The sequence below is a fragment of the Cotesia glomerata genome, linkage group LG5 (genome assembly GCF_020080835.1).
Source record: "Cotesia glomerata isolate CgM1 linkage group LG5, MPM_Cglom_v2.3, whole genome shotgun sequence".
In the NCBI taxonomy this organism is placed as follows: domain Eukaryota; kingdom Metazoa; phylum Arthropoda; class Insecta; order Hymenoptera; family Braconidae; genus Cotesia; species Cotesia glomerata.
The window spans coordinates 9,569,152-9,592,985 of record NC_058162.1 but is presented as its reverse complement, the minus strand read 5'-3'; the positions used below and the strand labels follow the sequence as shown (position 1 = coordinate 9,592,985).

Here is a 23,834-nt window from a genome sequence, read left to right as displayed (position 1 = left end):
GAATAGTAGCATTATTATCAGTAGTAGAATTAGCAGCTCAAGCAACGTATTATTTATATTCAATGATACTAATATCAGTACGGAGAATGGGAAAAATGAAGAGAAAAACCCTAAATTGACGGGCTCCATTGTATATTTATATATATATAAATTCATCGAGAAGCGATGCAACTAGTGCGTCTGTGCAGAGTGGAAATACACCTAACAGCCCTCCACTTATTCAATGAATAACAGACGATACGAGTACCGACTCCGGCGTTCCAGAGTATTTCAAAGCGCTTCCAACAAACAGTTTGATTCGCGCTTCTTCCGGCGAAACATCTTTTACTTTACATTATTTATTTTCCTTGAATAATAATAATAACAGTAAAAATCACGGACATTATTGATTTCATCATTTTTGAGTTCTTAATTTTATGTGAGAAATTTTTTTATTTAAATGTCAAAGTTTAAGTGAGAAGAAATTTTTTAAATTTGAGTTTTTTTGTAAAAAAATAAAAAAAAATGAAGAAGGAAAAATAATTTTGAATGGATAAATTAATTATAAAATAGAAATAGTATTTACTTGAAAAGAACAATGCAAATAGTGTACTAGAGCGTTGATTATTCTCAGTAAATTACAAGATACAGTTGAAGTGCGGGTGAAGCTCTCCAGAATATGGTCGACTGTTCATCGGCGTAACTACTTGATGTAAGCTGATAAATTTGCTGTTTGTTTTTTTTAGAGTTTGCCGATGCTATGTGTCACTGAAATCTATTTTAAATAGCAAAGGACTTTGTGATTGTTATTAAATTGGTTTTTGAATTTATTTTTGGTGAAATGTTAATTTTCTGATGGTTTATTTGGTTAATAAAGTTCAGCGATTTTTAGTTAAAGTTGTTTTAGTAAAAGAGACTCGTAACTATATTTTGATTTTTTGAAAAATTTTTAAATTATAATTTAGAAAAATTTGGTAAGTTATTTATATTCTAACTTTAAAAAGTAAAATTAAGATTGTTAACAATTTAAAAATAATTTTTTTCGATTTTAAAATTGAAAAAATTTTTCTCTCTAAAACGGATATTTATTAAAATATTTAAATAAATTTTGATTAGCTTTATTTTGGCACAAATTATTTTATGTCTGTAGTCATTAAAACTTTATTAAAAAACAAAATGACAAAGTCGCTTTTGTTCTAAAATCGGTAACAAAGTTATAACTTTAGATAAAATTTTTTTTGTTTCTAAAACGAGAATATAATTTATCCATCGGGGTGAATTTTTATCTACAATGAAGCATTTTTCGTTAGGGCGTATAAATTTTAAATGAACAGAGAGCACAACAAAGAATAAAGTAGTACAGTCGGAAATAATAAAAATTATCTAGAAATGTTTTATTCAAAAGAATGAACGAGACTTCACTGCAAATGCAAGTAGTCATTTAAACTCTTTTGAAACTGCTGCTACACTACAGGGAAACATTTGTTAACACAAATACTAATAAAAGGACAAAAAATACGAATGAGGGTGTTGTCTAAGATCGTTAAGAATGATAAGACAGAAGACGAATATAGTCAAACGCGTTTAATATTAAGAAAGAAATAAACAGTAGAAGAACGGAAACTTTCAGAGTTACTTTTTCTTGTCGGACATCAATTTAAGCGCTCACTCTTAATGAACTTAAAGAGTGACAAAGAATTCTACAAATAAAAGTTAAGGACAGATTAAAATGTTTGCTAAAAGCTTTGTAACTTTTAAATTACGTATTCTAAAAAATTTTGCTTAATTCTTATTTTTTTTCTCAAAATTTCATTATTATTATTACCTCATTTTTATAAACTCCATTTCCTGAATGTCAATAAATCATTTGTACGATTTTTGATTTAACTATAAATGTTAAAAAAAATATATAAATAAAAGTCATTCGATTGAGAATTTAGTTCACTCGAAAAGGGTCACCGCCACACACTATTAAATTCGTGTCAACTTTGACAGACATTTAGACTTTTTCATTGTGTTTAATAGTGATGTTATCGTAAGAAAAAAAAATAAGTAACTTTCGGGATATTGGAGGGATTTCATCGCTTTTCCAAAGTCATTTTTCAAGTCTCAAGCTTTGAAAATTAATATTTATTACTCAGATAAAAAAGTTAATTATATTCAAGAGCAAAATTTTTCAACTATGAACACCATTTTCAAGAGTTTAATGATCTTGAATCAAGTAAAATTTACTTGAATTGAGAACAATTTTTTAATTAAAAAATTTTTTCAACTGATGACATATTTGATTTAAGAATTTTTTTATTAAATCAAGTTAGTTTTTTTATCACTTTATCAATTTATGTGTTTTCATGTACTTTGTGCTAAAAATCATTGCACAAAGGAAATTCTTTAATTCACACCTAATTTTTACTCTCTCTTATTTTTGGAACAATTGGATTATTTGACGCAATAATTGTGCTGCATTTTTAGCCAAGTCAGGGCGCATTAATTAAAAGTAAATTTAGTCACATTCACAATATATAATAGGGCTCCTAAGCATCAAGAGCACTATCAATAGAAATTAAGGAAAATAATTATTTTCATTGATCCAAAATATTATATATTAATACAATTGAATAATTTTTTTAAATTTATCATCCAAATTAGGTAATTTGTTCGAAAAGAGCTGGTGTGATTGTAATTAAAATTTAACGACTTATTATAGTACACATAACGTTGATATAATTATAGATAAATTATTTGTGGCCGTGTCGTGATACGATAGTGAGTTAATAGAAAAGTTTTTCGTGGGTAAACTTTGTCATCGGACAATAGAAGAGGTCAATATGTTGTTGTCACTTTTCCGATAGTCTCGATTCTAATTACAGATTAGAGATTGTTGGTAGTTAGTGAATAGTATGTGTAATTTTATACTTACCAAATTATTAGCTTTTTTTATCTTCGTAAAAAAGTTGGCGTTAAATATTTTAGTCATTTAAAAAAATAAAATAAATTTTTTTCGAGAAAAATTTGTCAGTCCAATAATTTTTTTACTTAAATCAAGACGTTAAAGCTCTTCAAAAAGATTTTTTTTTTGGTTCAATAATTTTTCTCTTGAATCAAGTTAATTTCTTTTTCTTTCAGTGCATTAATGTAATGAACTACTGCGACTAACCATACCGCGTTTACTTGAAAGATATATTATCTCAATAACCAAAATTATTCCAATTATTCTTACTTTTGCGGTTTCATGCTATGTACGATATTTATTAATATCAAATGCATTTAATTCACTATTTGCTAATTCATATTAAAGCTTACTGTATCTTCAGCTCGGATAATTATTCATAGACTGGATACGTCAATCTGGTAAATAACTAGCTCGAGTTCTTGGAAACGCAACATCATCCACCTTGTGAGTCTAATATCTACATCATATAATCATCTCAAAGAGATATAATATGGACTTCATTTTATAATCGATAGTCATTAATAAGTACTTATAATAAATTAAAAGTAATAATTGCAACCGGTATGAGTAACTATGTAATCCTTAATAATTATAAAGGCCAATATACAGTTCAATTCTGAGCTTAGAGATAATAATTCCCACATTACACTTGTTAGCGCTCGCTACGACTTAAGCGCAATCACACCCCTCCCCCTCCAATCATCGACTTTTCACAAGCAAAAAAACGGGAAAAAAAATTAGGAAAACGGTTGGCCCTGAAGGCCATCCCTGCAACTTCCCACTCATTTCGTACCTAAGCGCTTAAAATTGCATTTATGATGCTTTTGAGCTCTTCGAGCTCAAAAATACAGTTTATGTATTATTTTGAGCTTTCCGAGCTCAAAGAGATAGCTTTCCTATGATTGTGAGCTCTACGAGCTCAAAAATCTTATCAAAGTTCGATAAAACACGATTTTTAAAATTTTTAAACTAATATAACTTTTGCACGCGGTTAGCGGCAATCGATATAGTTTTTTAAGCTCTATAAATAATTCTGAACAAAAAAATTTCATTTCACAAAACTGTTCACATTTATGATCAACAAAAGACTGGAAATATGGGCCAAAGCCACAAATATCATACCTGAGTCGCAAGTTGGGTTTCAAAAAGAAAAGGGCTGCTTAGATAATCTATTTAGCTTGATGACTGCTGTTCAACTTCGCTTACGCCAAAGAAAAGCTAAATTGTATATGCCCTTTTCATGGATTTAAAAGAGCCTTCGACTCGCTAAACCACGATCTACTATGACTCAAACTATACAATGTGGGAGTTAGCGCTAAAATTGTCAGGATACTGAAAAATATATATGATTCTGCTACTTTTATTGTTAAAAATACCAACGAATTTACACTGGAATTTACTTCGTCGGAAGGTGTATTGCAGGGTGAGATTCTCAGCCCGCTGCTTTTTATATTATTCATCGCTGATCTCGAAGATTCCCTGAGGGAAAACGGCTGTGAAGGAGTAAGCCTAAATGGCTATACGGACATCCTTTCATTATTGTATGCTAACGACTTAGTTTTATTGGGAATCTCCAAGATCAACCTGAAAAGAAAGATTGACCTCCTCTGCAAATACTGTCAAGCCAACAAATTAATAGTAAATACTGCCAAAACTAAAGTGGTATGCTGCCGCAAAGCGGGTCGGATTCCTGACAATCTAAAATTTTATTTTGCTAATCAAGAACTAGACACTGTGGATAGCTATGAATATTTAGGCTTAACCTTCTCATCCAGCGGTTTTAGTAAACCAACAGCTTTGAGCGCTATCAAAAAAGCCCAGGCTGCACTGAACATGGTGGTCTTGGTCATTTATGCATCCAGAGTTGACTCAGTGGATAGCATGTTCAAACTATTTGACAACATAGTAGCGGTGACTCTCTTATACTCATCACCTATCTGGGCCCTTTCTCACCTGGATGCCATAGAAAAAGTCCAGTGCGATTTCATAAAGCAAGTTTTTGGTCTACCTAGAACTACCGCTGGAGCGCTACTCAGAGTGGAATTCAACAGACCTCCCTTAGCCTATTTCGTAATCAAGGCCACCTGAAGATATTTTACTAAAGTTCTCATGATGGATGACTCTCGTCTACCAAAAATCTGCCTCTATAGACTAGCACACCTTACTAAAGATGATTCCTGCTCAGGCAAAACTAACTGGTTTAAGAAATTTCTCTCACTTATTACTGAAGTTTCTCCGCTGATAGCTCTTGGTCTCTCCAACTTAAACATACATAGCTGGCACTCAAAGGAAGAAGCTTTCCTAAGTCACTACAAAGCCACTCTTCGTCAGCAAGACCTAAGAATTGCAACCAACTCGTAACAGGGAAAATCGAACTTCCCGGGGTCATTATCGACCCCGATAATTGACGCACGGTAGGTAAGGGTTTTCCCTTATTTTTCGATCTTTGACAAGAGTTTCGACTTGTCACCGGGCGTGCTAATCAAGATTCCCCACTACTGTTCCCGGAAAATGAAGCGGGGCGTAACAATAGGAAAGTTCGAGAGCCTGAGCTGAGGGTTATAAAGAGCGAGCACGAAAAACATCGAGGCTTTTTCCCTTCTGGAAGCCAGTGGCCTTTTGCCTTTTGTGAATCAGTGACCTTGTTGAGATTAGATAAGTCAAGAGAGTGCAGTTTTGAACGCCGACGATAGAAAGCAACTACTGAGGAGTTTATTACGGTATTTGGAATTGGACAAGCCCTGACCGGAAGCTAACATAGTGGTTTGAGACGACAAGACGTCAAGCGGCGGAGCCAGCCAAGTTGGACCGGAGTATCAGTCGTCGTTGGATAAAACAATAATTGAGTCTCCAGGTATTTTCGATTTTTTTAGGCCAAAATTGATTATTAATTTAATTAAGAGGCTGAAATAATTAAAATTAATTTCTCGAGCGGTCATTTTTATATTAGCAAGTTTTGTACTTTAGAAATTCATGCGCCAAGGTCATTTAGCTAGTTTTTGTTATTGGATATTTATTTTAAAAGAATGAGATTAAGAGTTTATTTGTGAATTTACTGTAGAGAATTTATAAGTAATTTATTATAGGCCTGTTGGCTATGATAAATTAATTTTAGTTAAGAATTTTCGAGATACAAAGAAAAGTAAATTTGAATAAGAAATGAAAATGCGTAATTAAGTCAGTGAAGGTCATTCTAGAATGTATGTAGTTAAGAGTTGTATTGAGACGCTTAGGATTCGAATAGTTGATGTTTAGAATTTTGTCTAGGAAGATTAAATTTAGTAAATCCTGTAATGAGTTCAGTAGAATTTATTAATTGAAAATATTAGTAGAAAATTTAGTAAGTGAACTAGTACAGAAATTTAGTGATTATGTAATGTAGTAAAATTTATTTGCAGTAAACAAGTGTTGGCGTAAAATTTAGTAGATTATGATAGTATTGTAAAGTTTTGGAAAATTAAATTTAGGCCGGTGGATAAATGTAATTGAATTGTTTAAGTTAGAAAAGTGCTAAATCAATTATTAAATAATTGATTGAATTAAGGATAATTTATTAGATAAATTCGATAAGAAAATTTGGTGAATTTGGTAAATTTAGTTAATCTGGAGATTAAATTTATTTAAGGAAAATTGGTTAAAATTTTATTTAAGAAAATTTGAGAAATGAAGTTAACGTCCGGTGGATGATTTTATATGGAATTGAATAAGATTATATGGTATTCCGTCAGGTAGACGAGGTTGTTTATGTGAAATTAGTTCAGATAATTGAATAATTAAGAAGTTTTTATTGGGTAAAACATGTTGTTTGTTATTCCGTCAGTTGGACGAGGGTTTAAGAAATTGAGAATCTAGATGCGTAATGGTCTATGATTAAATTTAGAAATTAGGAATCTAGATGCGTAATGGTCTATGATTGAATTAGGAAATTAAGGATAGATGCGTAATGGTCTATGTAGAGTTAAGAAATTAAGAAGATAGATGCGTAATGATCTATAGTTGAAAGAATTTAAGGATATTTAGTTATAAGTTTTGGCAAGTGCCTGCGTAGGTGAGAGGTCCTCACAATTAAGTAATTGATAGGTTAATTTTAAGGGTAATATTATTAAGGAATTTTGTTAAAATAAAATTGTTTATATTGAATAAATAATTAAATTGTTAATAATTGTTTCTCAGTATTAATTTTTCAGCCTTTCTCAACTTCTCACGACCCGATCTTTCCTTCTCATGCTCCCCGGATTTTGGGACACCGACTATAAAATCCCAGTGGCGCCCTCTTCAAAGAGGAAAGGGTGACCAATTGGACAGGGCTAACCACCCCGTTACAAACTCGTACTATTTACAAACGCCCTATACTCCAGTGGGAGCAGACGATAGTTACTTACGTCTAAGAACTCGGTTTCCCGCAATCAGACTATTCACCCAACTCAGGCTGGCCAGTTGCTACCTCTGCTCACTTAAAGTAAATAACTACAAGTACGATTTCGACTGTAGTAAAAAATGTCTCATCTGCAACTATAATAACAACGACACGCTTGAACATTTTTTGCTAAGATGCCCAGTACTCAAGGAACCTCGTAAACAATACATAAAGACCAATATTGGACCTTCCTATACAGTCCAGGAAATTCTCAAGCCCACAAGTGGGCTTATCAAGCCTCTTTTTCATTATGTACGAAGCGCATGTGCAATAAGAGCATTTATTTTATTTGAATAACTTATTTTTGTTAGTTCATCTCATTTAAACAATTTATCGTCCTTGTTAATTTATTTTAATAATTGCAATTTATTCTAATTTTGTACTCTCGAATTTTTATGTAATTGTGATTCTCCCTTGCTATGGGAACATGTATTCCTAGGAAGCAAGAAAGTATTATTATTATTATTTTATTTAAATCTCGCTACCGAACAATTATATCACCGGTTTATTTATTTGTATTGAGGTCCAGAAAATCCAAACTAATAAACAGCTCGAACTTTATTTTATTCTTCAACAGTATTTAAACTCAATAATTCCTCAAGTTGTCGATTATTTTTTAATTATTTGAGCAACACTCGATTCTCGATCAACATTTTATTTAAACAAATTGGTTGACTGCAATTTAGACGAAATTTAGAACAACTCTCGAGTCTAATCGATCACAAGTCAACCCATACTCTTTTATTTTTTGATTCATTTAAATTTAACGCCTACGTTTTATGTATGACCGCAAGCTAAATATTTTACCATATTACACACTCAGTGATTATAAATTTGTTATCAATAAATTTATGAAATTTGCATCTAGAATTATTATACATTCAAAAATATTTACTCACTATTTAAATCCTGACTTGCACATTTTGTTTCAAAATTGGTGCAAATAATTTCACATGCAAGTTTAATAACCTTTTAACTAATTTAAGGATGCAATGTATTCTTGATTACTGATAATCTCAATAAATTTAACAGTGAAATTGCAACCTATGGAAAATTACTAATTCATTATTGTTTTTGAAAAAGCGGGGACAGATTGTGATGTAATCAAGAAGATAATAATAATAATAATAATTATTATTATTATTTTATGTGCAAAGCTTGAGGGATGATCACGAATATTAATGATGCATGAGATTGTATCAGTATGTGTTATGGTGTAGCAAAGTAATTAATGATATTATATACATTATCTATATGTATATATATACTTGTCCTTTGAATAAGGACAAGCTCAACAGCATTAAAACTTAATCTATCCGATGTGATACAAATTGGATGACAACCCTTTAATAGACGAACGGAATCGAGTTTGGTTGAAATTACATCTTCCATGTTCTGTTCTTAAGTAATAGAGTCTTATCAGCCAGTGTTTCAAGGACAATGTATGCTAACTGACATATTCTGGAGGAATTTACAATTATAACACTATAAGTATCTAAACTTATCAGCTGGCTCTTTAGTTTGTAATTAATGTTTCCGAGAGGTTAACTAATCTCGTCGGGAAAAAGTATAGTAGAACGAGGGTGAGGATTTTTAAGTTTCTTCTTGATTGATTAATTCTTAAAGTTTTTAAAAAGTTTTTTTAGCAGGAATTTATATCATTGACATTATTGAAAATTTAACAAAATTAAGATACGTTGACATTAATGCTCCATGTAGAGATTCGACGGGTTTTTTATGAACTGATAAAAAAGTTAACTTGATACAAGAGAATGACTCTTAAAGCCGAGAAAAAAGTGTTGAAGAATTTTGTTGTTTTAAATTATGCAGAAAATTTATTCTAATAAAAGAATTTTGTTCGAATAAATTTTGCTTAGTTCAAAAGTATTCTGCTTGACTTAAGACAATAAAATTTTAAATTTTTTCCCTTTGATCAAGTTAACTTTGTAAATTTATCAGTGTATAATTATGAGATTTTAATAAAGATAAAAGCAAACAATTTTGAAAAAATAGATACTTTGTTTGAACAAAGCGATATACTTTGCTCATTGAATTGTATTTGAAAAAGAGTGGATTGTTATCAAAATATCTCCAATAAATATTGAGTATAAGAAGGATCGGATGAGCCAAAAATTGATGATAGGTATTGAATTGACATTACTGATCAAAAGATACATATATATCAAACAAGCTTTTGTTGTGTGCTACTGATAAATGTGTTTTTCCACAAAGATAATTTCCCGTAAGAATTTACAAGTTAACTGCTGACGAAAGCAGTATTAAAATTGCAGTCCTGCTCGAGGAAGCTGGAGCATACTGAGTTACCAGTAGAACTTACAGCGCTGGACTAATAGTTTCGGTCCTTCGAGTAATTGATATCGAGTGTCTTGTTAGGAATGTCAATTAGGGTGTTATTGATTTTACGGGGTTATTATTTTTGTTACGATAGTTTTGAGATATAGAAATTATTTTATTGAGATTTCCATAACGAGCTAAGTAGAGATCAATGTCGCGACAAGTATTTCCGTAGAATATTGTAAAATTACAATAAAAGTCTTGTGAGAAATATTCCAAAAAACCTGATGCTTTTCTCTGAGACTCTCTTATATTATACATTCTTTAATTTTGTGATGCGGTCAAGAAATATCACAATTCGATTGTTTGAAATATGAAAAATATCTCTTATCGGTGGCAATGAAAAGTTTTCTTAATTAAGAAAATAAATTTAAATTGCCGAGTTATTGGTTTACAAATTGATTATTTTTTAAATATAAATAAATAGACAGTTGATTCGCAAGACAAAAAATTTTAATTCATTGCCTGAATCTTTTCTTACAATATAAAGAGACCATTATCAGTATTAATTGACTTGAGAATTAATAGTACAGATGAAATTAATTAAACTTCTAATAGTATAGATAAAACTAAATTAGCAAGACTTTGTTCATTTTAATTAGTTTTGTTTGCATAGTTACAATATTTTTAATTTGTTCTTCAATTTTATTTATCAACATTAAATTACAAGTATAGATAATTAGTTGAATAAAACTATATTTTTCGTAAATTTAGTTTTAAGCATACGGAATAAAAAGTAAAAAAAATTATTTGACCTTTTTGATCAAGTATTGAATAAAAAATATTTTTATAATGTTCTCTCTCTCTCTTATTGGTTACAAATGGTTGTTTCAAAATTTAACCATGCATAAATAAATAGATTCCATACGTGTGATCAAAATTTTATTTTAAAACACAGTGTTGATTAAAATCAGTCATGTTACATCGAAAAACGCATGATTGATTCATGATATTATCAGTAGAGAATATGATGAAGTGATCATCAAGTTTTATTTGCACATAAATAGAAAAATTTGATTGCATTTTCAATTTTGAGGAAATAATTTTCTATTTAACTCTCAATAACCGAAAAATTGTATATTTACTTCCATAACTTTTTTATTGAAATTTAAATTTTGTATAAACTAAAGTTAATTGCGTTCTTCTGCAAATAAAGTTACAAGTTTGACGGTAGAGATTGCAGAGTTATTAGGATACAGTTATGGCATTAAAAACTTTCGAAATAAAATAGATTGATCTGCATAATTAATTTACATTTCTGTAGTGGGAATTATACCATCCCGGGAAAAACGGATTAGATCTGGCCATATATAAACAGATCTGGTCAGATCTGCTAAGGCAGATCTGGCCAGATCTTTAAATTGTCTCTATCTGACGAGATCTGGCCAGATATAATCAGATCTGGTCAGATCTTTAAATTGCCCGGGTAAAAAAGATTATATATAATTATATATACTCAAACATAATTATGTATCAAAAATGGCCCTATATAATTATATATTATTATTTCCATTAAAAAAAAAAAAAAAAAAAAAAAAAACGGCGTGCGCTGGAACCGAACCTTGAACCTGGCGCTTGAAAGCCTTATTCATTCTGTTTACCTACGACGCTTCCTTGAAGAGTAGAGTTTGTAATAACTACAAATAATGCAAATCGTATCCATGATCGATGCCCCGACCAGAAATTTAAGTTCAGTGGTGGTTCGTTTCGAATTAGGCATGCCGAATTCCAAGCTCGCGCCGAACCAGGAAGCCAAAGTTGGCCCACGTCCCGGAAGTAACGCAGTTGCGAGTTTGGACCTAACTTGGCTTCCGACTGAGGCGGTGGTTTGGAAACCACACTTGCTGGTGACTATCTAAGCCTCATTCGGTCCGAATTTGGCTACCTACCTAGGTAGCAATTCAGAAACTAAATTCGTACGGAAGAATCCAAATTGAATCCTTTCTTTGTTTTTAGCTATTTTTATTATAAAGCAAAAATTAATAATACTGAATGCTTATTTTTTTTAATTTATTTTTTAAATTTTAAATATAAATATCGACTTTAGGACAAAATTTTTTAAATATTAAGTAAATAAAAAAATTTTTTTTTCTATTTAGTATTATTTTTTTTTATATTTTCGGTCATTTTTTCGCTTTTTAGGGTTTTTCTTACTATGAAGTTTTTTTTTTGATTGGTCGTTTTTATGGGTCATGGGGGAAGGAGATGATGGAGTTAGATACATGAGTCACACACAATACTTAAATTTACCTCACACTCACCTTAAGAATAATAATAATTAATAATTATTAATTATTAAAAATTTTACATGTCGAACGTGAGACTCGAACACTGTACCCGACGCACGAGAGCCCTATACCATACCGCGACGCTACGCCGATGATGAGCGACCTCTTGCCTCAAGATACTTATAAGCCCGACACTTCGGCAAACATTCGGTTACCGTTGCAACGGTCGAATTAGGAATTCCGATATTATACCTAAGTAAGAACTTGCCACAGCCTTACCTAATCAAGTTTCATTTTGATAGACCAAGCTTCAGAATACCTTTAGTTACTGTTCGGTAAGCTTTTGGTTATCGTTATCTCGTATCAGTTTGGCGATTCATGGCGTACTGAACTTAGGCATTGCCACAGTTTTGCCTAAATGAGCCCGAGCTCGGAGGATCAAACTTCGGTAATCCTTTGGTTACCGTTATTTCATACCAGTTTGTCAATCCATGACATATCGAACTTAGGCATTGCCACAGTTTTGCCTAAATGAGCCCGAGCTCGGAGGATCAAACTTCGGTAATCCTTTGGTTACCGTTATTTCATACCAGTTTGGCAATCCATGACATATCGAACTTAGGCATTGCCACAGGTTTGCCTAAATGGGCCCGAGCTTGGTGAATCGAACTTTGGTAAGCCTCTTTGGTTGCCGTTATTTCATAACAGTTTGGCAATCCATGACATACCGAACTTAGGCATTTCCACAGTTTTACCTAAAGAAGCTCGATCGTGGTATGCCAAGTTTCGGTAAACCTTTGGTTACCGTTATTTCATAACAGTTTGGCAACCCATGAAATGCCGAACTTAGGCATTGCCACAGATTTTCCGAAGTGAGCCCGAACTTGGTGAACCAAACTTCGGTAAGCCTTTGGTTACCGTTATTTCATACTAATTAGACAATCCATGACATGCCGAACTTAGGTATTGCCACAGGTTTGTCTAAGTGAGCACGAGCTTGGTGAACCAAACTTCGGTAAACCTTTGGTTACCGTTATTTCGTACTAATTAGGCAATCTATGATATGCCGAACTTAGGCAGTGCCAAACTATTACGAGATTACATCGAATGTGGAATTCTTTTGGCATACCAATGTTCGACTTACCTAATTTAAAACAAATAAGATCCGAATTGGGATAGCCTAAGTTCGGAAAGCCAACTTCGCCCCGAACTGATTTTTCGGCATGCCTTACTAAAATTCTAGTCGGGGCGTAATGAACAAAATTTTTCATCGAATTTGCAAGTTATTAATTGTCAATATACGTTGATAGAAAGATTTATTAATTATTAACAAATTAATTTATTCGAAGACAATTAATTAATTTATTAAATTCTAATTAATTTTTTTTTAACAGTCAATAAATATTTATTTGGGAGGAAAGTATATTTATTAAAATAGTTTATAAGTATTCATTAATAGTTAACAAATATAGTTATATCTGGCCAGATATAATAAAATCTTTTTATGTCTGATGTATTTTTCTGATCTATTTAGATCTGATCAGATATGATTAGATCTGATCATGTCTGATGTATTTTTCAACTCAGAAATAGTTATATCTGTTTAGATCTGATTAGATATGACTAAATCTGATCATGTCTGATGTATTTTTCAACTCAGATATAGTTATATCTGTTTAGATCTGATCAGATATGACTAGATCTGTTCATGTCTGATGTATTTTTCAACTCAGATATAGTTATATTTGTTTAGATCTGATCAGGTATGACTAGATCTGATTATGTCTCCAATCCCATATCTGATCAGATATAAATAGATCTGACCAGATATAATTAGATCTGACCAGATATAATTATATCTAGTCAGATCTAAACCTTTTTCCCCGGGATCAAACTTTAATTACTTTCGCTTATTGTGACAGAATAATTATAATCTCAATTTAAACATTTAATTATCATTATTATTTTTATTATTAATACATACAAATTAAAAAATTTCTTTATCAACAGGTACATTTAATCTCATACTTTAGAATTTTATTCAACCGTCAAAGTTAACATTTTTGTGGATACAAATGTTATGTCCAAGGGCGTTTTTTGAGCGGTAGCGTAAACGGTGGAGGTTTGGACTAACAGTTTAAAGAATACGCAACGGAGGTTTTAATTCCGTTGTTTTAATTATTTTTGTGGGACGTTTTCGATGTACGAATTTACCACGCCTTCGTTTGAGACTGTACACGGATTTCTATTAGGAGTAGATGTACTTACTACTTGCTAGATTATTTCTTAGGGTCGGATCCGTGGTTCCGGGGCTGATCGTAGTGCCTTTTCTTTGATTGGACCCTCTGTTGGTATTTGCAGCGAATGGATGGATTCGGGCTGCTTATTCTAAGGGGTCTTTATTTTACGAAATGAACTTATTCGAAACAGATTTCACTTTTCAAGATTTATTTAACAAACACCAAAACCTTTACACTTTCACAATTTTTATTAGATCGAAATTATTGATTAATGAATTTTTATAATTTGATTGAGCTAACGTCCTCCAGTCCCCCGTAGGGTAAAGTGCGCAAATTTAGCTATAAAAGATCTTAAGTTACTTATTGACCGAACTCTCGCCTAAGTGCAGGGCAAATTAGAACTTTGAGGGTCCGGTTCTCTAGATTTTCTTATTGATCAAAATCTCGCTTAAGTGCAGGGCAAATTAAGAACTTTGAGATTTTGACTCTCTAAATTTTATCTACTGACCGAGCTCTTGCCTAAGTGCAGGGCAAATTAGAACTTTGAGAATCCCGACTCGTAGAGATTAATAACTAATACGTGGCCTGCCGGTTGAAACCGCGTCCAAACTTCCTTTAAGTGCGGAGCAAATTAAAGCAAAGGACTCTACAAGGCACCGGCCCGTCAGTTAAACGCGGAAGTCGAATTAACCAACTAAGACCTGGATTTGGCTGTTGATCGCCTTTTTAAAAGCTCGCGGTGTTGAGATTGCAGAAGTCCCCGCTAGTCAATCAGCAGTCACGTAGCTTACATTTTATTGTGGCTTTCGCGCATGGAGAAGTCTTCCATCTGCGCGGGTGATTTAAATTAAGAAAAATGAGAAGAGAGAAAAAAAATTTGCGGGTGGACATAACACAAAAGAACTTATTAATTGTGATCCTTAGAAAATTTAATTAAATTTCATACTTCATAAATACAATACTATACTCTCATGCATAAAGTATTTTTTGTTTTTAGTGCCCGGGTCAAAAAATTTAGTCTTTTTTATGATTAATGAAAATTTTTAATATTTTTCATTCAATTTAATTTTATTATGTGCATCTATTTTATATAAGAATTTAATGTTTTTGCCCGTACTATTCCCAATTCAGACCAATTTCAGATCATTTTTGATGTAATAATAAAATTGTTTTCTATTGTTTCAAGACCAAAATCAGACTTTTTTTGTCACAATCATTTAACTGGTTTTGATCGCATCAAGGTCAAAAACAGACCAAAACGTTCCATAATTTTTAGTCGGTTTTTGATCGCCTGTAGATAAAAAACAGACCTTTTACGAATTGGATAATAATAATAATAAAAATAATAATAATATATTTATTTATTATTATTTTATTCATGTCCTCGAAGATCCTCTACAGGGCACAGCTTTTCATTCTCTGAAAATGAAATAGTGACTATTCCCTATTTCGTAGTGCAATGTATACCAAACGGTATTCTTTGCACTACCAAATAGTGAATACCGCTCATTAAATGATGCGTGAAAGTATAAAATTTAATATTAATCTTGTCATCTTGTCAACATTTTAATTTTGTCGATGTATTCACATTGTGTTTAATATCGATAATTAGAAAACTCTAGATTTAGATCCATAATCAAACGATGAGAACTATTTTATATACGTATGTTAATACAAATTTATTAGTTATCACTGCAACTAATATTCGCAGTTACAAAACTTTTATAATCCATGAAATGTTAAGCTATGGCAAATAAATATGACAGATATAAGGTTATAATCGACGTTCAGTTCATAAAACAAGAGAGCGCATGAATATATTTTAAATTAACTTATTTTTTCAAATAAATGCGACTTATAATTTTTAATGAGATACTTTTGAGTCCAAACAATTATAAGTCACTATCTGAGTCGACTTTTGGCCTTCGAACATTTAGAGTGAAAATTGTAGAACAAAAACAGTATAAGATTTCATATTGAATTTGAAAACAATACATAAAGTCCATCTATAAATTAACTAGACTAAAAACCGATCAAACTTTTAAAACTTTATAGTCTCATTAGATTAGAAACAGCATAAAACATTCATAGTTGCTCAATTATTTTACTAAAAAGTTATTTAGACTTAAAACAGATCAAAAATAATTTCAATAGTAGATCAAATACAGATGAAAATGTTTTTAAAGTTCAAATACTGATCAACAATTTCAAATGCAGATAATTTAGCTTAAAATCAGTTTAAATTTTTCGACCCGGGTGGTTTGACGTTTTACATGAGGGTATTTGATAATGGATCTAAGCAATCTAAACAGATTTAATTATGAGGTCATTGAATTTTAGTATGCTATCTATATTGACATAAAGATTGTTGGAGTTCAAGTTTACCAAGTTCTTAGCAAATCTTGTTCCAAAAACTGAAAGTTACTGTATTCTCTTTGCAGAATATCTCTGTAAGAAAATAATGTAAGGTTTATTAATCTAAACTCAGTCTTATTTGGAACTTAGCTTGAATAGGGCCATTGAATCGTGATGGAGACACTGAACGGACGGTTTTCAAAGCAGAGATATATAAATATTTAGATGAAAGATAAATAGTAAGAAAAAATTATAAAAGTTTTATTAATATCTTTATGATTAAGATAATACCTAATTAATATCAATTATTTGAGTCAGTGATGCTCCTAAGTCTATACTTACTATATAAATAAAATCCATTATTTTCCCTATCCCTAGCACATGAGTACATATTGCTTCGCTAACAAATATTTGCGTTGCCGATTTGAAAGTCAAATTATAAATTTCTAGTTGGGAAAAAAAAAACAAAATGACCTATTGCTTAAATAAATATTTGATGAATTACTTCGATAAAACGAAATATAACAAATAGAATAAAGTCATTTTCTGAAGGCATTGAAACTTGTAGTAAACAAATATTGTAAAAGTTGATGAGAGCTACCATTCAGTAAACTTTTGTGGAGTTATATAAATCCTTTGTGCAACTACTCGCGATGGATCTATTGTGACTTCTCATGAGGTTGCCAATGCGTAAACGTTCGACAGAGTCGAGTTTCAAGTCCATCCAAGTTTCCTTTCAACGACAAAATTAGTCCATTTGCAAGAAGTTTGTGAGGAGCTTTTACAGGTATTGCGGGTTGCAACTTGCATTTATGATGTTTTTGAGCTCTTCGAGCTCAAAAATACAGTTTATGTGTTATTTTGAGCTTTCCGAGCTCAAAGAGATAGCTTTCCTATGCTTGGCGCTCTACGAGCTCAAAAATCTTATCAAAGTTCGATAAAACACGATTTTTTAAATTTTTAAACTGCTATAACTTTTGAATGAATTAACCGATTTGCACGCGATTAGCGGCAATCGATATAGTTTTTTAAGCTCTATGAATAATTCTGAACAAAAAATTGATCTAATGAAAAATTTCGGAGTTATTTCAAAAAAACACTTTTTTCGATTTTTTTCGACAACGATATCTCACGAACGCATCAACCGATTCTGACGCTTTTGGTGGCGATCGATGCGGGTTTCCAAGGTTAAGAGCTGATTAGTTTTTGAGGTCGATCGGTTCAGCCAATTCGGAGATATTTAAAAAAAATTAGGAAAACGTTTGACCCTGAAGGCCATCCCTGCAACTTCCTACTCATTTCGTACTTAAGCACTTAAAATTGCATTTATGATGTTTTTGAGCTCTTGGAGCTCAAAAATACACTTCATGTGTTATTTTGAGCTCTCCGAGCTCAAAGAGATAGCTTTCCTATTCTTTTGAGCTCTTCGAATTCAAAAATCTTATCAAAGTTCGATAAAACACGATTTTTAACATTTTCAAACTGCTATAACTGTTGAATGAATTAATAGATTTGCACGCGATTAGCGGCAATCGATATAGTTTTTTAAGCTCTATAAATAATTCTGAACAAAAAATTGATCTAATGAAAAATTTCGGAGTTATTTCAAAAAAACACTTTTTTCCGCTTCTGACGCTTTTGGTGGCGATCGATGCGGGTTTTCAAAGTTAAGAGCTGATTAGTTTTTGAGGTCGATTGGTTCAGCCAATTTGGAGATATTTAAAAAGAATGAAAAAAAAACAACTTTTTTTCACTTTTTTTTGCGATTTCTCTAAATCTACTGGTCCGAATCGGTTCCAACTTATAGGAAATCTAAGTTTGGCAAAGACCTTTCGAATAACATCAACTGCGATCAATACTGTCAAGCCGTTCAAAAGTTATACGAGGTTTACACACACACACACACACACACACACACACACACACACACACACACACACACACACACACAAACACACACACACACAGCCGGGGACTTCAACGCCGTGGCAGTAGACTGGGGCAGCAAGCATACAAACGCGCGAGGAAAGGAACTACTCGAAGCCTTTTCCAGATTAGATGTAGTACTGCTCAACAGTGGTGATACACCAACCTACACCAAAGGAGACGCAAGTTCTATTGTAAATCTCACTTTCGTCAGTAGCAGCCTCACCAGAGGTAATATCAACTGGAAGGTGATGGATATCTACACAGCCAGCGACCACAACGCGATTCTCTGGGAAATATCAAACGTCCAGAGCCCGAGAAGACCTAAAAAGCAACTTAACACCATTGGTTGGAAGGTCAAAACTCTTGACCCAAGTGCATTGTTAGTAGCTCTCAATAGTGACCAGATTATCGCGGGCTACGCAGAAGAGAAGACCAAGGACCTGATGAAAAGAGTGACCCAGGCTTGTGACGCCAGTATGTCTCGTAGACGTGGCATGAACACAAGACCTTCCGTTTACTGGTGGAATGACCACATCAGCGCCCTTCGTAAAGAGTGTCATCAGAAGAGAAGAATATCTCAGCATGGCTACCGACGACCTAACTCTGCGGAGCTGGTCGCAGAGTACAAAAAAGCCCGTCGATCCCTGAACAAAGCCATCAAAGATAGCAAAAGAAAATGCTGGAAGGAGCTCATCAACGAGGTGGACAGAGATCTGTGGGGTAGGCCGTATAGGGTGGTCATGACCCATCTTAAAAACCAGCTAATGCCGTCACCCACGTGTCCTCAACTCCTACAGAAGATCGTAAACGCGTTGTTCCCCGAACAAAGCGAGTTTAACTACCTATTAGCGCAGAATGAAATGGATGACATTCTATCTGTCACGGAGGAAGAACTGATGGAGGCTTGTAATCGTGTAGGGAACAATAAAGCCTCGGGATTGGACGGGGTCTCCAATATTGCTTTAAAAACAACTATAAAAGCAGTGTCATCATTGTTCCTGGACGTCTACGACACATGCCTCAAGAAAGGGATTTTCCCTTGGAAGTGGAAGCAGCAACGACTAGTACTACTTTCAAAAGAGAAAAATCCACCAGAAGAACCGTCATCTTATCGACCACTTTGTATGTTAGACACGGCAGGTAAGATATTTGAGCGTATAATCCACCAAAGAATAGAAGCAGTTGTCGATCCACTCCTGGCAGATAACCAGTATGGTTTTCGGAAAGGACGATCAACCCTGGACGCAATCAATCTGGTTGTTGCAACGGCCAAGGAGGCAATCGAAGGGATCAGATGGAAGGGTGGAGCGAAGAAGTACTGCCTGGTGGCCACTTTGGACATCAAAAATGCCTTCAACTCCGCCAACTGGGACTGCATTATGCAAGCCCTGGAAGAGAAAAACGTACCAGGATACCTACGTAGGATAGTGGCTAGCTACTTCACGGACAGAATCCTGAGATACGACACGAAGAATGGTCCAAAAGAGTATGATATTACCGGAGGTGTACCCCAGGGTTCCGTTCTGGGTCCACTTCTGTGGAATGTCATGTATGATGGCCTGCTGAGACTGACTCTTCCAAGAAGTGTCAAGCTTGTTGCATATGCAGATGATGTAGCTGTCGTAATCGTTGCTAAACACCTAGATGAGATAAACCACATGTTCGGTATCACCTTTGAGAAAGTTAACCGGTGGATGGACTCAATGAATCTACAACTGGCTAAACAGAAGACTGAAGCTGTGCTTATTACCAGCAGAAAAGTGACAGAGACCATAAAGCTGAAAGTCGGAGAACAAGAAATCACATCACAACCATATATCCGATATCTGGGAGTGATGCTTAATGCCCGACTCAACTTTAAGCAGCAAATCGAACATGTGAGTGCAAAAGCATCAGCAGTGGTAGCTAGCTTAGCACGACTGATGCCAAACTTCGGAGGCCAAAAGCAGAACAGAAGACTACTGCTATCATCTGTAGTCGCATCAATGCTCACTTACGGAATATCTATCTGGGCGGACGCACTAGAGAAGCAAGAATCATGGAGAAAGGCTGGACCAGTCTATCGTCTGAGTGCCTTAAGAGTAGCGAGCGCCTTCCGCACAATATCTATGGAAGCAGTGTGTGTCATTTCCGGAACTTTGCCTCTCAGAGTCTTAGCTGAGGAAAGACGGATCCTTTACCAACGAAAGAAGTCAACCACACTAAGCGCTGAGGAGCTTAGAACAGAAGAACGGCAGAAGAGCATAAGTCGATGGCAACTACAGTGGGATGCCACAGTGAAGGGTAGGTGGACGGGAGTCAATGAAGATGCAGAGCATGTCTTCTTTGAGTGCCCACGTTTTTATCCACAGCGAGATGAGCTGGAGAATATCCTGAAGAGGAAAATCCAACCAGAGACAATAGTAGAAGCAATGCTGTCATCAGAGGCTGCCTGGAAAGCCACAAACACGTTTGTCACGGGAGTCCTCTCAGACCTGCGGTCCATAGAAAGAAGAAGAGCGAATGACGCCAATTAGAAGGAGGAAAGAATAACACCTTAGCCACCAGAAGAAAGAGCAGTAGCTAGATCCTCCCCTCACGAAGTAATGCCTGACGGCGGTTTCCATGAGGGATTAGGGGAAAGAGGAAAAGGGGTTTAAGGTTTAGTGGGTAGGGGTGCTAGCGTCGAGTTTTAGTATGACGCTGCGTCGAGTCGCCACATATCCAGGCCGAACAGCTATGCCTGGAATCCGTAAAAGGGATTCCCCCTCCCCCCTAAGTTAAAAAAAAAACACACACACACATACACACCCGTCGGAAGAAGCCAAACTCCCACCGGGCGCGTCCCCAGGTGGCGGATAGGGGGGGTCCTAACCGGCCGTGAGATCGGCGGATTGGGGCGAAATAAAATAGCCCTCGCGGACCAAATCAGGCATCGGAGCTGAAGAGTAACAGCCACCGTCTGTGTATCCTTGTGGGTCAGAGAAAGCTCGCTGTTCTTCGGAGCAGAGGGTAAAAGCGAAATAAAATAGCTCTCGCGGTAAAAAACGAAAACTCCCCTTTTGGCAGGAAGGGTTGGTCACACCATCTGACCTAGGGTCACGTACGCAAGCGGATACGGTGACGCTGCTCAAAAGAGATGTGCGAAATGATCCTTATAGCGCGGTGTACGTGGTAACTCCCGGCATCTACGTGCCGCACCCACGGGAGCAAGAGGAAGCCGATGAAGGAAGCAGGTGCAGGGTCGAAGCGGTTGAGATTTCCCGCTTCAATGACCGAAAGCTCTTATAGCAATGGAGGTAGCTGTAAGAGTGATTACCCCTCCACTTCCGGAGGCATCGCGTTCGGAGACGACCTTTTGCTTTGGAGTATCACTCAAAATCATGGGAGAAACGAAAAAACAAGAAAAGGACAGGAGTATTAGTGGGCCTCACGCCCAAAGAGCAGCGATTACAGCAAGCGCTGAGATGAAGCGGACGCAAGCGCTGGAACGCCTCGAAAAGCTGACCAGCGAACTGCATGAGTTTGTCCAATCAAAGGTCAATATCCATAAAGAGGTAAAGGCCAAGGCAACCGGGGTAGTTAACACCATTCGAAGGTTTAAAAAACTGGACGAAGAATGGCAGTCATCTCGACGACTCACTCCTCGTCTTACGCCGGAGAAGAGCAGTCAACTTACTGTGGAGATCGAAGAATCAATGGACACCGGAGGCGATGGTGACGGTGAATCTGATGCTAAAGACGAAGGTCATACTTCCAACAAGTCTAACAAGAGGAAGGACCGAAACTCCCCAGATGGAATAGATGGGCGATTGACGAAGAGAAAGGACTTGAAACCAAGTCCTCCGAAAAACGTGATGAAGCAGAACGTCGAAAAAAAAGACGCAACTGATTGGAAAGATGTCCACACAAGGAAAGAGAAATGAAGGCTAGCCAAAGAACAGCTCCCAAAGGAGCCTTCAAAGAAGCCCAGGCCGGAGCCTAAGCGCAAAAAACCGCTCAAATGGATCAGACCCGACGCACTGATCATCCGCCCGGCCGAGAAAGCAAAGTACGCCGAGATTCTGCGTCGCATAAAGAAGGACGTCCCTGATGAGCAGGTTCGCACAACGGTGGACAAGATCAACAAGACCAGAAGCGGGGACTTGCTGATTACGATTTCGCGGAAGAGCGTGGACAAAGACCAAGGCCTGCAACAGACCATCGCAAACATTCTTAAGGAGGAGGCCAAAGTGATCTGCAAAGGGCCACAAGAAGACATCGAGATCCGAGACCTAGATGACACCACAACAAAGGAGGATATTCAGGCTGCCCTGCATACGGTAACCAAGGAGCTCTGCGAAATACCACCAGAGACAATCAAGATCCGCAAAGCCTACAGAGGTACCCAAACCGCTGTCGTGACACTACCGGCTGCAGCAGCTCAGAAGATATTAGAAGGAAGCGGTAAAATCCGAATTGGCTGGGTCAACTGCCGAATTAGAGCCACGAGGAAACCTACCCAATGTTACAAATGCTGGCATTTCGGGCACCACGGATCCCAGTGCAGAAGCAAGACAGATCGATCCAAGCTATGCATCAGATGCGGCCAAGAAGGACACAAGATTGCGGACTGTAAAAACCCAGCGAAGTGTGTATTATACGCGGAAAATAAGAGCGCAGAGAACGCTGCCCATCACGCCGGCACATACAGGTGCCCGGTATACAAAGAGGCACTCCAGAGAATGACAAGCAAGCAAACATGAGGATATTACAGCTTAACCTCAATCACTGTGAGGCCGCGCATGACCTGCTCGTGCAGACCGTGCGTGAATTAGAGCTTGATTTAGTAATAATAGCAGAGCCATACAGACACCTGAATAACCAACCTTGGGAAACTGACAGCACCACCAAGGCTGTCATCTGGTCCTGTGGCAAACTTCCCTTCCAGAGCATAGTGAGCAATGATAGCATCGGCTTTGTAGCAGCGTCTATTAACGACATCCGTTTTTATAGTTGCTATGCACCACCTAGCCTTTCCATTGCCGACTTTACTGACTTCCTGGATCGACTGACCGAAGACGCAAAGCAATACTACCCAGTAGCTATAGCAGGGGACTTCAATTCCTGGGCGGTAGACTGGGGCAGCAAGCAGACTAATGCGCGAGGCAAGGCACTACGTGAAGCAATGGCCTCACTGGACGTGGTCCTTCTCAACATCGGTGAGACACCAACATATACCAAGGGAGAGGCTAGTTCGATAATAGACCTCACATTCGTCAGCAGCAGCTTATTGAAAGGAAACTATTCTTGGGAAGTCTTAAACACCTACACCGCCAGCGACCACAGTGCAATACTTTGGGAAATATCGGCTGGCCGGAACCCTCAAAGAGCAACTAGACAAACTAATGCAGCTGGAT

General features: G+C 35.6%; 1 protein-coding gene across 6 annotated transcripts in view; it reads left to right on the top strand.

The window, feature by feature from the left end:
• The first annotated feature begins 232 nt into the window (after positions 1 to 232).
• Positions 233 to 23,834, top strand: part of LOC123265109 (RYamide receptor-like) — a 172,842-nt gene continuing 149,240 nt past the window's right edge. For 2 of the 6 annotated variants that reach the window (XM_044728747.1, XM_044728746.1), the window contains exon 1: positions 233 to 691. The gene's annotated coding sequence lies outside the window, so the exon portion shown is untranslated. Of the gene's footprint in view, positions 954 to 23,834 lie in introns of all 6 variants that reach the window. The other 4 variants (XM_044728744.1, XM_044728742.1, XM_044728745.1 and 1 more) reach the window with 3 other exon arrangements.